This window comes from Diabrotica virgifera, chromosome 4 (genome assembly GCF_917563875.1).
Source record: "Diabrotica virgifera virgifera chromosome 4, PGI_DIABVI_V3a".
Lineage (NCBI taxonomy): Eukaryota > Metazoa > Arthropoda > Insecta > Coleoptera > Chrysomelidae > Diabrotica > Diabrotica virgifera.
The window spans coordinates 231,855,599-231,871,861 of record NC_065446.1 but is presented as its reverse complement, the minus strand read 5'-3'; the positions used below and the strand labels follow the sequence as shown (position 1 = coordinate 231,871,861).

Here is a 16,263-nt window from a genome sequence, read left to right as displayed (position 1 = left end):
AAGTGTCTCTTGATCTCTCCTGGTGCGTTGTTAATTAATTCAGAACGTGTACCCAGGTTTATAAATGTTTGGGCGGTTTTTAAAGTTGGAAAAATTAATACTCAGATTTAGTTCGTTATTTCCTGCTCTTATGTGAGAAATGGCTGGCATTTGCTTTTGTTAATTTTCAACCAGATTGTTTCAATAGGGTGAATCGCTGACTATAGATATTTTCGTTTATTTCTAACTGGTGTGCCGTGAAGTCCCTGTAGGTGTTCCGCGAAATTTTATTATGCTCACTATCATTATAGAGATTATTTACCCAAGTGTGCCGTGGCTGAACCAGTTTTTAAGTTAGCGTGCCTCAAGCTAGAAAAGGTTGGGAACCGCTGCTATAGTGAATAATTATTAGACAGTTCAAATGTTGATTCACCATAATAATCAACAGGTTTTTTCGTTTTTTTCTTTTTAATGCGCCGCTCTTTAGGCTTTTGTCCTCGTTGATAGATCCTGCTATCCATTAATCTTTGTCATTAGAAATATGTGACTAAAATCTACAACTTCGACGTTTTGCTAGAAAGGACCGATACTTCATTGCCTTGTCTTTGGTTTGTCAGAGGGTGCTGAAGAGAAATCAAGCTCCAGGCAAGTCAAAAACATAAAGAAAATTTTACTGTTAAAAAAATTGATCGTACCTATTTATTTACCTAAATTGAAAAAATATCAAGCCTTTGGAGAATTCTCGCTCCGATAGAAAGCTTTGTGAAGAAATTTATCTCAAATTGACATAAATGCAATCAACATTTGCAATGTTATTGTGCTGTGCATGTGGACATTCTGTATATTTCTGTGCACTATGCATAATATTAAATTTCTGTTAAAATGAATAATTTCCGAGCAAACGAGTAACGAAGAAGTCGAGTTTTATATTACCGTTTTATGTCTTCCTCTCACAGCAACTTTAACATAACAAACACACCTTTTTGGTCTACCCCATAAACTATTTCCTGTTTGACAAGATTTCAGCTTTTTTACGAACTTTGCATCCGAAATGACGCTAGCAAGTTTTATTGCCTAACGATAGGGTCTTGCATACATTGAACTGGAAGAATAAACTAAAAACGTTAGTTATTCTCATTTTACAGACCATTAACAACCATCACAGACCATTTTATGCATGTCCTATTTTATACAGTGGCAAAACAGACCGAATTATAATATTTTAATACAAGATCGAAAAATCGATATTTTTATACTACATAGTATGAAAATTATTAATGCCTCGCTGTTATAAGAATACTAATCTGACAGAATCCAAAAAGCTAAACAGTAAGCTAAATCAGAGTGGCATAAACAACAATGTAAAGAAATTCAGAACTACGAGCGTATCTATGACGCATTGAATATTCACAAAAAAACTGAAAGAAGTTGCAGGACTGAATAAACAATGTAATCCTCCACTAATCGAAGATAAAAACGGAAAAATTATAATCGATATCGAAGGTCAACTAATACGATGCACAGAATATATAAAGGAATTATTGGATGATGAAAGAAGCGAACTAGAAACGCTAAATGACATAAGCGGTACTTCAATAACTAAGGCAGAAGTGCAATACGCTATAAAGAACGCAAAAGGCAAGGCGATCGGACCAGATGGGATTTACGTAGAAACACTAAAGCTTTTAGGTACCGAGGGCATTAAGATACTTACGAAATTATTCAACTTAATCTACGAAAGCGGAAAAATTCCTAAAGATTGGCTTAAATCCTCATTTGTTGTACTACCAAAAAAACGTAGAGCCACAAAATGCAGCGACTATCGCACCATCAGCCTAGAGTCATGTATTGAAAACTTTTCTCAGAATAATTCATCAAAGAACATTTAGAAAAATTGAGGAAAGAATCTCAAGTACTCGATTCAGTTTTCGCTGTGGCCTTGGAACGCGCGATGCACTATTCGCAACCCAAGTTTTAATTCAAAGATGCAGAGATGTAAATCATGACGTTTTCATGTGCGCGTTTGATTTTGAAAAGGCCTTTGATAAAGTTCGCCATGAAAAAATGGTACATATTCTCAAAACTACCGGTCTGGACGGTAGGGACATTAGAATAATCGCAAATTTCTATTGGGGCCAGGCTGCATGTGTTAGGGTTGGGAATCAGTGCTCTGAAAAAGTAAAAATCAAGCGTGGAGTTCGACAAGGCTGTATATTGTCACCAATGTTGTTTAATCTTTACGCTGAAACAATCTTAAATGAAGTGTTGGAAAACGCAAAAGAGGGAATACTCATTAATGGTATGCTTATGAACAATATCAGATAAGCAGATGACACCTTGTTACTGACAGGATCAATTGAACATCTTCAAGCATTATTGAACCGAATGGTGGCATTCTGCGCGATATATGGACTCAAACTCAACGCACGAAAAACAAAGTTTATGGTAATTAGTAAACAGGCAGCCGTAAATAATAATAACTATAACGTAACAATCGGTAATGACTCAATTGAACGAGTAAGTAATCTTGTATATCTGGGTACTCATATTAATGAAAGCTGGAACCCTAGTACAGAAATAAAAAGTAGAATTGCCAAAGCAAGAACAAGTTTTATGAAATTTAAGAAAATCCTGTGCAGTCATGATCTAAATTTGGAGCTTCGCATAAGAATGGTTCGATGTTATATATTCCCAGTACTACTTTACGGGGTTGAAGCATGGATCCTGACAGAATCGATTTTAAAAAACCTAGAAGTATTTGAGATGTCGGTCTACCGCCGTATTCTGAAGATCAGTTGGGTAGAAAGAGTTACAAACGAAAGGGTTTTGCAACGTTTGAATAAAAGTTGCGAAGTAGTGAACGCGGTTAAAAGGTGCAAATTGGAATACTTTGGTCATATAATGCGTCACCCAGAAAAATATGACATACTTCACCTTGTCATGCAAGGTAAAATAATGGGAAAAAGAAGTGTGGGCCGCCGTACAACTTCTTGGCTTAAAAACCTACGCCAATGGTTTGGGAAAACTAGCACTGAACTATGTATTTCGTGCGGCTGTAAATAAGACAATGATTGTTAATATGTTGGACAACATGAGAGCCAACGATCGACAAGCGGTTTCGGCACCTTAAGAAGAAGAATTATAATATGAGCCAGTGAGGAAGAATTTCAAAATTATTTGAAGTGAGTCTTGCAATAAAAATGGCACAACACAAACGTATAACTTTAAAGCTCCTCAAAATATCCCAGATACAATTATTTGGTTATCAAGTTTTACCCGATTTTATTCCTCATCCTTGATAGTAGAGGGCCAGCAGATCGAAAGAGTAAAAAAGTACACTTACAAACACCTATAACAGAAAATAATGATTACACTGAAGAAATCAAAGTCAGAATCGAAAAAGCACATTCTAATTTTTTGAAAATGAAAAAGGTCCTATGTAGTAAAGATTTAACATTAGCTCTTAAAGTACGCCTAACAAAATGTTTCGTATACAGTGTACTATACTATGGAGTGCAATCATGGACGTTAAATCTAGAGACAATGAGACGACTTAACGCCTTTGAAATATGGATCTATAGAAGAATTATGAGGGTTTTCTGAGTAGATAGTTACAAACAATCAAGTACTGGCATCCTGCGACTCATAATGCAAGGAAAGATAGATGGCAGAAGAAGCATCGGAAGAAGACGAATTTCATGGCTGAAGAACGTGCGTGAATGGTTTGGATGCAGCTCAAAACAACTATTTAGAGCTACTGCCTCAAAAATTAAAATAGCTATGATGATTGCCAACCTCCGTAGCGGAGATGGCACCTGAAGAAGAAGAATTCCTCATCCTTAAATCGTCTAAAGGTACGTATCCATACGTTGGTGCTCCGTGATCCGTGTAGCAGAAGAATGTCGATATCGAAAAAAATACATAAAACACCAAGTGAGTGCTGCATAAGGCCTATTATTCAGTTAAACTATTATAAGAGTTATAAGACGCACAAGCGCGTATGCTCTCCATTAGTGCGAGAGAGAAGGATGATGAACCCAAAAGTCAATCTATTTCGATATTTTATTTTTAAAATCATCAGATAATATCGATGTTTTTGAAAAGGAAATTGAAAACTACTTGCAATATCCAAGACCTGGATCAGACACAAATATTTTATTATGATGGAAATCATTTAGTAGTGTTTTCCCCGTTTTATCTTGGTTGGCTAGGGTCGCTAGGGATATTTTGTGTGTCCAAGCGACGTCCGTACCAGTCGAGCGGCTATTTTCTGAAGCAGCGCTACTAACGAATAAAAGATGCTCTTTAAAAGATAAAATCTATCAAAGAAGTCATTTGTGTGAACATATGGATGAAGAGCTCTTTAAAGGATAATGTGAGATTACAATGTAATTTATCCTGTTTCTTGTATATTTTAATATAGATAATGATAGAGATTTAGTGATAAATGAATAGATAATCGTTTTTTTTTATTTATTTAAACCTTGTTATGTCGATATTTTATCGAGTATTGTATCGATATCGTATCGAAATCAATATCAATACGATATTTTTATAAGAAAGTATTGCCGATATCGATACACGATACGATATTTCATTAGCATAACCAATACAATACTCAATAAATAAAAAGTACCGATATTGTATTGTATCGAGAAGCTCTAGCAAACCGAAGAGCTAGATTTTCAACTAATCTTTATAGCAGTGTACTTAATCTAGGGTGACCAAATCATAAACTTGAAAAAACGGGACAAATCCAAGGAGCAGTGGCGCACCTAGAATTTTTCTCTGGGCGAAGAGGGTTGGTTGGGCGTCGAATTTTTTTTGTATTGTTTGTGAAAGACATGTTATATTTTCCTACGATTTTTGAAGTTATACTTCTTTACCGGCGATAGAGGGTGATTTTTTTATATGTTAAAACCTATCAGCCCGGCGCATGCGCATTATAACTGTGTTCTGATTGGATGTTCAAATGACATGTCAAAAATTATCCGATATGGCAGCTGTGGTTTGGAGGTAAAGGTAAAGGTAAACAAATGTATAATATATTAGTTTTATTGTTGTGAGGACAGAAACAAAAAAGTTTATAATATTGTAGTGACTTTTAAATAGTTTTTAAAAGCAACAGGTACGTAATAATTGTTAATGTATCATGGGTATAAACCTACCTATTTGATCTGCCAAAATACATAGTATGTAATACTTTTATTTATATAATTTGATTACCATCAAAATTTCTATCAATATGCACCTAATATATTGTTTTTTTACTCTATGTTTTGTTGTATTTTATCAATTCTAAATCATTTCAATTCAAAATTAAAATAATTTGATCAATTTTCAAAATATCACAAGTTTAATCCGTTTAGTTAGTCGATCTTCGTAAATAATGACACATAGTGTCCGTGGCTAAGCGGAGAAGGCGAATGAATTCCAAAACCAACCGCTCTTATCAGCGCTGGTTCGAGTCCCAATAGAAACTTTCTTTTTTGTTTTTTTTAATACATTATATGATTGTAAGTATATTTATTATATAATTGTATTTTCAGAAAATACGTATTTAGTTAAAAAATTTTTCGACAATTAATGTTCAGACATCATTTGTGGCTTGTTTAATGTGTTTGTGTGTGTTTTATTCTTTTAATATTTTAATTTTTGGCACTGTTCTAATAAAAATGTTTGAGAAGTAGTAAGTATAAATTAGTTTAATATTTAAACAAAATATAAATAAAAAGTATATTAATTTCGTTTAAATCATATAATAGAAGTATAACTTCTTACGTGCGTACAAAGTACACACACATTCTTTTTTTGTATATTTTTCATATGCCCTGGGGATTTAACCCCCAAAACCCCTCTGGGTGCGCCACTGCCAAGGAGGGTTTGGAGCGATACCAAAACAGGTAGGGGAAATTAAAACATGGTCTTTTAGCTAATTTGGGATCTATAAATCCTTTTCAATTTACTTTTGAATATGTAATTTACGTACGATCAGGACTGCCAAACAGAAAACTATAAAACTCCGCCAGAATGGCATGGATCAACAACCCGTCAGAACAAAACAGGGAAGAATACAAAATATCGAGAAACAATGCCAACTCAACAAATAAAAAGCAGAAAAATGACTGAGACAGAGAAAGACAGAGAAAACTATCAAATACAACAATAATTTTACAAAAAAGTCAGAGCAGCAAAAAATAAGCCCAGCATTAAAACAAGAGGACTAAAAAAAGCAAATAAAGAAAAACCTTGTTTGAGGACAGACAGATCAGCAAAATATGGGAAGAATATTACGAAAAAATGGTATTCACTGTGAAGGAAATACACTGCGATCAAGAAGTAAGGTCGTACAAGATAACGACGAAGGAAAAATTTTCACAAAAGATGAAATAACTGTGGAATAAAATACGGAGGAAGAGAATTACGTAAAGGAGTAAACTAGCTAATACAAAATATGAACAAAACAGACTACCAGCCGATTGGAACGCAGGTATTATAGTAGGTACCTACCTATATATAAAAAAGGAGATCTAGAGGAGTGCGAGAATTACAGAGCAATAACTTTATTAAACAACACATATTATAACATTCTAGAAAATTTACTAAACATAAGACTTAAATTATGCACTGAACGAATATTAGGAAAATACCAGAACAGGTTCAGACCGGAGGAGGTCGACGATTAATTCCATACATACAGTGGAGCAAATAATTCAAAAATCGAGAGAATACAACAGAGAAATGTACCTAATATTCATGGATTTCAAAAGCGCTTTTGATACAACCAATCGGACAAAAATGATGGAGCAGCTAGAGAATGTTGGAATCTCAGAAAAATTAAGACATATGCTAACAGTGAACCTAAAGAACACCAGAGCAAAGATCAGTTACAACGTAACAACTTCTAAGGAGACTAATGTACACAAAGGCGTGAAACAAGGTGACTCTATCTCTCCGACAGTATTTAAACTGATATTGACAATATCAAATATTGACATAATCTGTAATCATGAGGATGACAAACTTGCAAACAAAAACATTATTACAGATCAACTTCAAATAGTAACATATGCAGATGATTCAGTCATTACAGCGAAGACGAAGATAAACCTTGCAGTTGGAAAATTACATAAGGAAGCGAAGAGAATAATAGGACTAGAGATAAACCAGCTCACAGCAAACTACATGGCGATAGGGAAAGAGGACCCAACTCAGAAATATCTAATAACACAGAACCATAAATTTGAAACTGTATCTATCTTTAGCTACTTAGGAGTAAAAATAGGGAAAACCGGAAAATAAGAGAGAATAGAGGAAAGAATTCTGAAGGACAGAAAAACATCTACACGGTAGAAATCTGCTGAGAAGCAAGACTAAGTATAATATGAACCTATATAAGACCTTAATAAGACTTGGTGTAACATATGGGATGGAAACAACGACGATTAACAAGAAAGAGGAAGATAGCCTTCTGAAATTTGAAAGAAAAATAATGAGAACAATACTGGGCCACAATGTAACAAAAGAGGGAGAAATAAGAATGAAAGTAAATACAGAAATTGAAGAAAAATTAAAGAGAGAAAATATAGTCAGATACAAAAACTCAACCCAACGCAAATACGGGACATTTAGGCGTCCCGAGATACTTTTTCGGGACTCCGGGACAAATCGTTAAAAAACGGGACAATCCCGTTTTTACGGGACGTTTGGTCACCCTAACTTAATCGCTTCTCATTAGTATTTCTCTTATACGAGCCTTAGACCTGTTGTGGTTCGGCTGTATCCTACAACCTTTTTCTCGCTTGTACTCTTGTATAATATGTATATATTCTATAGTCTACTACTAGTACAAGTTAACCAAGTTAACTTTGTATTTTTTTAGTTTTCCTATAAATCTTCTTTTTTAGTTTTATGTAAAAAAATTGTTAGAAACAAGTTCGACAACTTTAAATCAATATTAATATTATTTAACTAGTTTTAGTTTATTAAAATTCATTTAATTTTTATTCATTCTTAATTAAAAGACATCCCACCTGTTGTATGCATAAAAAATCGTTATATTTATAACATACACAGTCTGTTAACTAAGCACAATTTATAGCTTTTAAATTCAATAAAAAAATTAAAATTCGTTAACAAGAATATTTAAAATATCGTAAGTTATCCTCATAAGATCCAAGAACCTTAGTAAAATTGTTATAAATTTTAATATGGAATTCTAGCAATCTGGAAGTAAACGAAGATGCTGAGAAACCGAAAAAACGTTATATAAATGGTACGATTTTTAGGGGTAGTATGCCATAGATCCTAAAGAATACAATATAAGTTCATTAGAAGGACATTCCCCTTTTTAATCCGCTTATTTACTTTTGTACGTATACGATAAGATGTGTTATCTGTTTGTGACCACCGCAGTATGTATACGGTCTCCAAGACTCCTGAAGCCCATCAATTTTATACATTTATAATTACTCTATGTTTACAAGTTAGAAAACATCTGGAAGAAAAAGCACAAAAGGGGGCTAGCATACAGTGCGTCCATACATGAAAGATCCAATAAAAGATACAGAACCAATCATTTTACGATAAGAAGTAGGAAAGGCTCTCAAGCAACCTAGAAACAACAACAAAAACCAGGGATAACCAGGCAGGCACTTCTATTGCCTCTACACAGGTGCTCCGATGAGGATAAGGTAAACCCGAAATACGTATAAGCACATAGTAGATGCCCAGTACCTCTACACAGGTGCTCCGAAGAGGGTAATGTAAACGCGAAATACGTATAAGCACATAGAAGATGCTCTGTTCTGTAATCAAGTGAATCATCTTTAGTTTCGTAATAAAAGGAAGTTCTTGAACACGATCAGCGGATCAAATGAAGACTGAAGATTGGTGGGAAAATCCCTTCATTAAGTCGTCCATCTCTCCATCTGGAACAGGATTGCAGCCAATAGAGACAGAGACAGCAAGCTAACAATATTGAGAGTATTAGTCCCTGACAATGGCTCAATGAATGAGGAGGAGGAGTATTCGTAACGATAGTTTGTATGTATTTATGATTACGTAGTTATTCCCTTGACAAAATTGTATCATCTGTCGCCGCCTCTGTCATTTCTTGTCCGTCTTATCGTATTTTCCTTATCCAATTTTAACGTAAGTTGCCCAGAATAATTGCTACCTCCCTAGATTTTGTTTATGACATGACTAAGCAAATATTTTCCTATAAAAAAAATGAACGTCAAGAAATACCTACTTTGATATTCTCTAATGAACTGCAAAGAAAATACACACATAGACTCGTATAAAGAAGAAAAGGCATAATGGAAACAAAATACTTATTTAACAAAAAAACAATGATAAACTTCAAAATTTCTACAAAATATATTATGTCACTACAGCTGATTCGACAGAATGTCTTTCTCAAGTAATATATTTTATTTTGTTTACACTTTCAAGTCTTTAAATGAATACGTTAAGGAGTGGGTAGCTGTTTGTCTCAAATTGGTCATTAGGAATTAAATCTGTATTTTTTAATTGATTAATTTCCATAGTAGTCCAGAAAGCCACTGCGCATCCGCTAGGAAAAATATTTTGATTCGGATTTTTCGCACAATCTTACTCAAAAAGGACTCCTTTTAACAAATTCTCATGTTGCCAGGACCAAAAAGTGGTCAAAAATTTTTTAAACGTTTTTTTTTGTTTTTTTCCTAATATTATTTTTTTGCATGGAAAAAAGTTTTTCCACCTACCTCTACCGAAAGTATACTTTTCCGGACCTGATTGTAGGGAGCAAAGTTGTACTTTTCCTCCCTAGGGAGGAAAATATTTTTCCTCCCTAGGGAGGAAAAGTAAAAGTGACGTCATGGTATTTCATTCATGAAATATAACTTATTGACGCCCTGTATAATATCTATTTTCTATTACGAAGTATCTATACATTTTAACGTTTATTTATAAAACATCCTGTATTTTGCAGAATGGTAAAAAACAGTAAATTGTTATTTTGATTTAACAATGTTTACATTAATAATTTGACTTATATTTGACAGTTGACAGTTATATTGTACCTACTTGTTGTTTTAGTTCTAATAAATTTTGTTGGTTAGTTACATAAATAAATTAAGTAAAAATGAAAAAATGACTTGTTATTTGAGGAAGGTGGAAAACCCATATGTATAACATGGGAGTAAAGTGCCTTTTCCTCCCTTGAATGATTACTGCCCTCCGCTACGCGTCGGGCAGTAAACTTCATTCTCGGGAGGAAAAGTAGCACTTTCCTCCCTTGTTATACAAATAGTTTTTTGGTTTGGTTTGGTTTTTTGGATCATTCCAAACAGAAAAGGTCTTTAGTGACTTTTCTGTAAAAATGATAGTTTTTGACATATAAGCGATTAAAAATTGAAAAATTGCGAAATCGGCCATTTTTAACCCTCAAAAACTATGTGAAAAACTGAAAATTTGAATGTTGCCAAGGTAGGTAGATATTCTTTAAACATCGATTGATGAAATCCCGAAGAGTTTTTTGCAATACAATATTCAAAACTCCTTTGTTTTTTAATTGCTAATCAAGCGTGCGCGACAGTATTTTCCACCGACAGTATGGTGCAAATGAAAGGAATAAATTCGTTATTTCGTAAACCGGCGACTTTAAGAGGATCGGAACGTATTTTCGGCTGCAATGCTATTCAAATGGGGATTCATTTTTTTCAAATCCTGAGAAAACTAATAAGTATTTTGGAAAAATTTAAACGCAGAATGAAAGATTACGTTATTAGCGAGGGCCGAAAGTCCCTGAGAACTTCTACAATGTTTATTTTAATAAGTTACAGGGGTGAAAAAACTAAGAGAAAATTTAGTGTGATTTTTAAATTCAAATATCTCATTCAAAATAAACTTTTTATTTATTCTAAGGGACTTTCGGCCCTCGGTAATAATTTAGTCTTTCATTCTGCGTTTAAATTTTTCAAAAATATTTATTGGTTTTTTCAGGATTTGAAAAAAATGAACACAATGCCGTGGTAATATTTTCCAAATCTGTCTTTGTCTTACAACGCACTCAACCGAATATAATATTGTCAGCATATATTGTCAGTCAGACACTGACAATTTTAAATATTTGACATTGCATCGGGAATATTTTGAGAAATTGATTAAATATTATTGATATATAGTGTATTTGATAAATAATTGATTTAAGACGTGAACTTAATAAAAAGTTATTTATTGTGTATTATTTGTGAAAGATCCAAGCAGAGAATACATCAGATATATCCTGTGATCCAAGTATTTTGTTGTTAGAGATGTTCAAAATTGTAAGCGTTCCAAAATAACAACATATTATTAAAAAATCACTTTAACACTTTTCCTCTTTTCTCGATTGATTATTAGTTTTTGTTGTACAAATAAATTATTACAATCACTGAAAACATAGTTAGTGAAAAAATTATCACATTTATTAACTGAATTAATAATTTGCAATTATAAAAATAACAGTTATCCAAGAACATTCAAAAGCCATCTCTTTAAATTAATTATGACATTTTCAAGTAGAATGACATTCTAGTAATGTTTACATATCCACACCAGTGTGAATTTTACTACACGTAATTTGCCGTGTAAAGACAGAAAAAGTAGGGATACACGTAAAATATTTGCGAATTATGTACCCATAGCCTTAAGGAAAAATCCCGAAACAGGTCGATTTTTATTTTTAAGTTATGATATTGTGGCATATATGGTATACTAGTGACGTCATCCATCTGGACGTGATGACGTAATCGATGATTTTTTTAATGAGAATAGGGGTCGTGTGCTAGCTCATTTGAAAGGTTCTTCAATTATCTATTCAGTAATATAAACATTTACGTAATTATTTATACGGGGTGTCCAAAAAATTTTTATTAAATTAAATTATTTGACAAAAAAAGAAGTAGAAGGACACCCTGTATAAATAATTATGTAAATGTTTACATTATTGAATAGAGAATTGAAGAACCTTTCAAATTAGCTACCACACGACCCCTATCCTCATTTAAAAAAATCATCGATTACGTCATCACGCCCAGACGGATGACGTCACTAGTATACCATATACGCCACAATATCATTACTTAAAAATAAAAATCGACCTGTTTCGGGATTTTTCCTTAAAAGTCGCCAGTTTACGAAATAACGAATTTATTCCTTTCATTTGCACCATACTGTCGATGTCGGTGGAAAATAGTGTCGCGCACGCTTGAATAGCAATTTCGAGTTTTAAGCGATTTAAACTCTGAAAAATGCGAAAATGAGCATTTTCGAAGCTTGAAAACTCATGTGTAAATTATTATTTTTGAGGTCGTCAAGTACGCAAATTGAAGTTTAAACATTAAATTTCAAGATTCTGATGAGTAATCAGGGCTTATTTTAATTTGGACCGTTATTTTTAATTGTTAATTATGCGCGTCCACTCGACCCTTAAGCCGTCGCGGCGGCGCGTCGCACTATATGTTGCGTATCGCACTATATGATTGGCTTATTTAATTAGCACATTGGTAATAATTAACTGAATAAATAAAGAAATTATTTAAAAAAAGTAATTATTTAAAATATTAAATGTTAATGTTTTGCAAAACAATATATTCTGAATTTAGTCGCGGTCCGCACAAAACTAGCCTACGGTTCGGATGCGGACAGCGGTCCGCCAATTGGTGACCCCTGATCTAGAAGATGAAGTGTTTTACGTAGAATGTGTTTTTCTATTACTGAAAGCCCTTTTGTGTTCTGCTATACGTTTGTCAAAGGTCCTGCCAGTTTGACCGATATAAGTTTTTGGACAGTCACCACGACATGTTAGTTTGTATATACCACGCTATAATTGCTTTTTCTGCTTAAGCAATCTGCCCCTCACTTGTATTGAGCCCCAAAAACCAAATTGTATTTCCTAATACGACGTTTCCTATTGTAATTTTATGATACCTTATTCTATGTAGTTACATACTACTATCAAAACTTGGAAGTATATAATCCTTATCATTTAAGTTTATGTGCATATTAAAAACGTTTAAATTGGCAATTTTTGCCGCTTTAAACTGAAATAGTATAATTTAGGTTATTGTGCAAAAACATTTTTGCCAAACTTTTGGTGTTTTTAATATGACCTATATAACAATTGCGATTTAGATAAAAGAATTTGCCTAGATAATATTAATTAATCATTGTCATGTTTACCATATCATGACCTGTTTTAACGAAATATACGATTTATGTTGTAAATATGGTGTATTTTTACGGATGTATTGTCATACTATTCGCTCGTTAGCTAACAAACCTTACTCACATTAGATATTTTCCTCCTCATCAGCATACCGTTAGTTATATCACAAGAATCTCATCAATTCTAACTGTAGGTAGATGCAAAACATTCATTCTAACCTTAAATTGAACGGCAAAACTCTCCGTGAACACAAATTCTTTCACCCCTGTAAATCTTTCCACCAAAACACACTAGATTCCAGCACTGACACTACAGTCTTTTGTTTGACAGTCATGACACCCTACTTTGATTCAGCATATGCACATTCCGGCGGAATTTGCCCACGTAGTAAGGTAAAACATGTTGCTCTCGTTGCGAGTCGAAGTAAACTGGGCACCTGGCGAAACGAACGCGCATGTGCGGCTTTGGTTATGTAACTATTGGGGACTTTACGGGTACGGTAAGATATCTCGGAGATGTGTCAGATACGTGCGTTCATTCTCCGACCCGACGGAGTTTTTGGTGGACGAGCAATCGGATTTGGGGAATGATGATAGGCTGGGAAAAGTTGGTGATATGGTGCTCATAATTCGGCTGTCCCAAATAGAAACACTGTAAGCGCCAATTCGAAAAATGTTCACCAGAGGAGAGAACGTAAAGGACTCACTTTTCAAATTTCTATTTTGTTTGAAATAAAAGTGAACACACATTAATTTAGTAAAAAATACTCCTGTTTTTCAGTAAATATTTTTATGTCTGAATTTTATTTCCTGACTAGGTTTTGAACACATACAGTGTTTTTATTTGGGAAACCTGAAATATAGTATAAAATTTCCCACTTTTTAAAGACATTAAGTACCACACATGATACTTTATTCAAGTTTCTTTAACAAATATATAACAAATTGCAACAATTTAATGGTCAGTGTCTGGGTCATGTAATTGCTGTCATCCAGGGTTATGGAAAAGCTTGTCCACTAGTGACTAGTGTCTCTGAGACTGACCAAGTACGCCAAAACGATCATCCGTTTTCAGGCATCAAAGAAATCAGTTTCTCGATTATTTCTGTATAGGTACATATTTATACAAATTATATTAAATTCTCTATATAAACAAATTATATTATGAAGTTTTTAATAAAAAATTTTAGTTTATTGTTATAACTTTGTATATAGTCCGTCCGCTATAACTTTTCCCATGCGGTACGATTCATTTTCAATCAAATTAAGTCAAAACATAAATTGAAACGAACGTCGATGTGTATATGCATTTTGTATACTATATACTACACACATCGGCGTACGTCTCACTTTCTGTTTTAACTTAATTTGATTGAAAATGAATCGTACCGCATGGGAAAAGTTATAGCCGACGGACTATACAGGGTGTAACAAAAATACAGGTCATAAATTAAAGTCATATTCTGGGACCAAAAATAGTTCGAATGAACCTAACTTACCTTAGTACAAATATGCACATAAAAAAAGTTACAGCCCTTTGAAGTCACAAAATGAAAATCGATTTTCTCGAATATATCGAAAACTGTTCAAGATTTTTTATTGAAAATAGGCAAGTGGCATTCTTATGGCAGGAGCATTTTAAAGAAAAATTATAGTGAAATTTGTGCACCCCCTAACAATTTTATGGGGTTTTGTTCCCTTAAACCCCCCCAAACTTTTGTGTACGTGCCAATTAATTTATTATTGTGGTACCATTAGTTAAATTCAATATTTTCAAAACTTTTTTGGCTCTTATTATTTTTCGATAAGGCAGTTTTTATCGAGATACGGCTTCTTTTTAATACGTTTACATACAAAATTTATGGGGGTTTTGTGCATTTAAACCCCTCAAATGTTTGTGTACGTTCCAATTAAACTATTACTGCGGTACCATTAGTTAAACACAGTGTTTTTAAAACTTTTTTGCCTCTTTGTATTTTTTCGATAAGGCACCTTTTATCGAGATGTGGCTTCTTTTTTAATATGGTTCAAAATATACCTAAAAATGTAAATCATAAATAAATTTTCATATTATTACCAAGTGTCCATAATCGTACTTAACCATATACAAATATGTGGTGGATTTGACAAATATTCAAAATATCTCGATAAAAACTGATTTTTAGAAAAAGTATTAAGAGGCAAAAAAGTTTTTAAAACATTGTGTTTAACTAATGGTACTATAATAATAATTAAATTGGAACGTATACAAAAGTTTGGGGGGTTTAAAGGAACAAAACCCCCATAAAATTTTTGAGGGGTTTTCAAATTTATTTTCAATAAAAAAGCTGTAATAATTTTCGATATCTTGGGAAAAGTCGATTTTCATTTTGTAACTTCAAAGGGCTTTAACTTTTTTTATGTACACATTTGTACTAAGGTAAGCTAGGTTCAATCGAACTATTTTTGGTACCAGAATATGTGAATAAATGTATGACCTGTATTTTTGTTACACCCTGTATATAATATTTATATAGGTTTAGTTTTACAGCTTGTAGTTTTTTTTATTAATTTGGGCTATTATAAAGTTATCTTACTCAAAATTCAGCCGACTTACAAGGGAAAAATCGACTAAATTCTGTAATTTTATAATGTTTTTGCAGCATCTGTGTTTTCTAATTATTGGTCAAGGTTTACCAAACATTATTTTTTAGATTTTTTTAAGAACAAAATTCATTTTGTAGAGACTATTTATATTTGTTAGTTTACAAATTATAATAATTTAAACAATTAATTGTTTATAATAAATTCTCGTCACTTCCGGCGCAAAAGAAAGTTATAAATTCGAATTCAGCAGACTAAAATATTATTCGATTTTTATTCATATTTGATCATTAATAGGTAACACCCAGTTTAATTTTAAAAATATATTTTAAATAATTAATACAATGAACTTAAATATTTTATACACGACAAATTTCTACTGCACTTCTCACAATAACCATCAATAACTAACAAACAACTAAAAATTGCCTTGGAAATATCAATGGTCTTGGCGAATGTAAAATGTAAATCATGCGATTTCCACGGTAAATCACTGTAAATCCCAAA

The 16,263-nt window shown here is 33.0% G+C and overlaps 1 protein-coding gene across 3 annotated transcripts in view; it reads right to left on the bottom strand.

Annotated features, from left to right (window-relative positions):
- Nucleotides 1-16,263, bottom strand: part of LOC114327522 (microtubule-actin cross-linking factor 1) — an 865,580-nt gene that overhangs the window by 599,118 nt on the left and 250,199 nt on the right. Inside the window, exon 1 of one of the 3 annotated variants that reach the window (XM_050648735.1) lies at nt 13,393-13,746. The exons of the other annotated variants lie outside the window; for them this stretch is intronic. The gene's annotated coding sequence lies outside the window, so the exon portion shown is untranslated. Of the gene's footprint in view, nt 1-13,392; nt 13,747-16,263 lie in introns of those variants that run through there. 3 annotated transcript variants of the gene reach the window in all.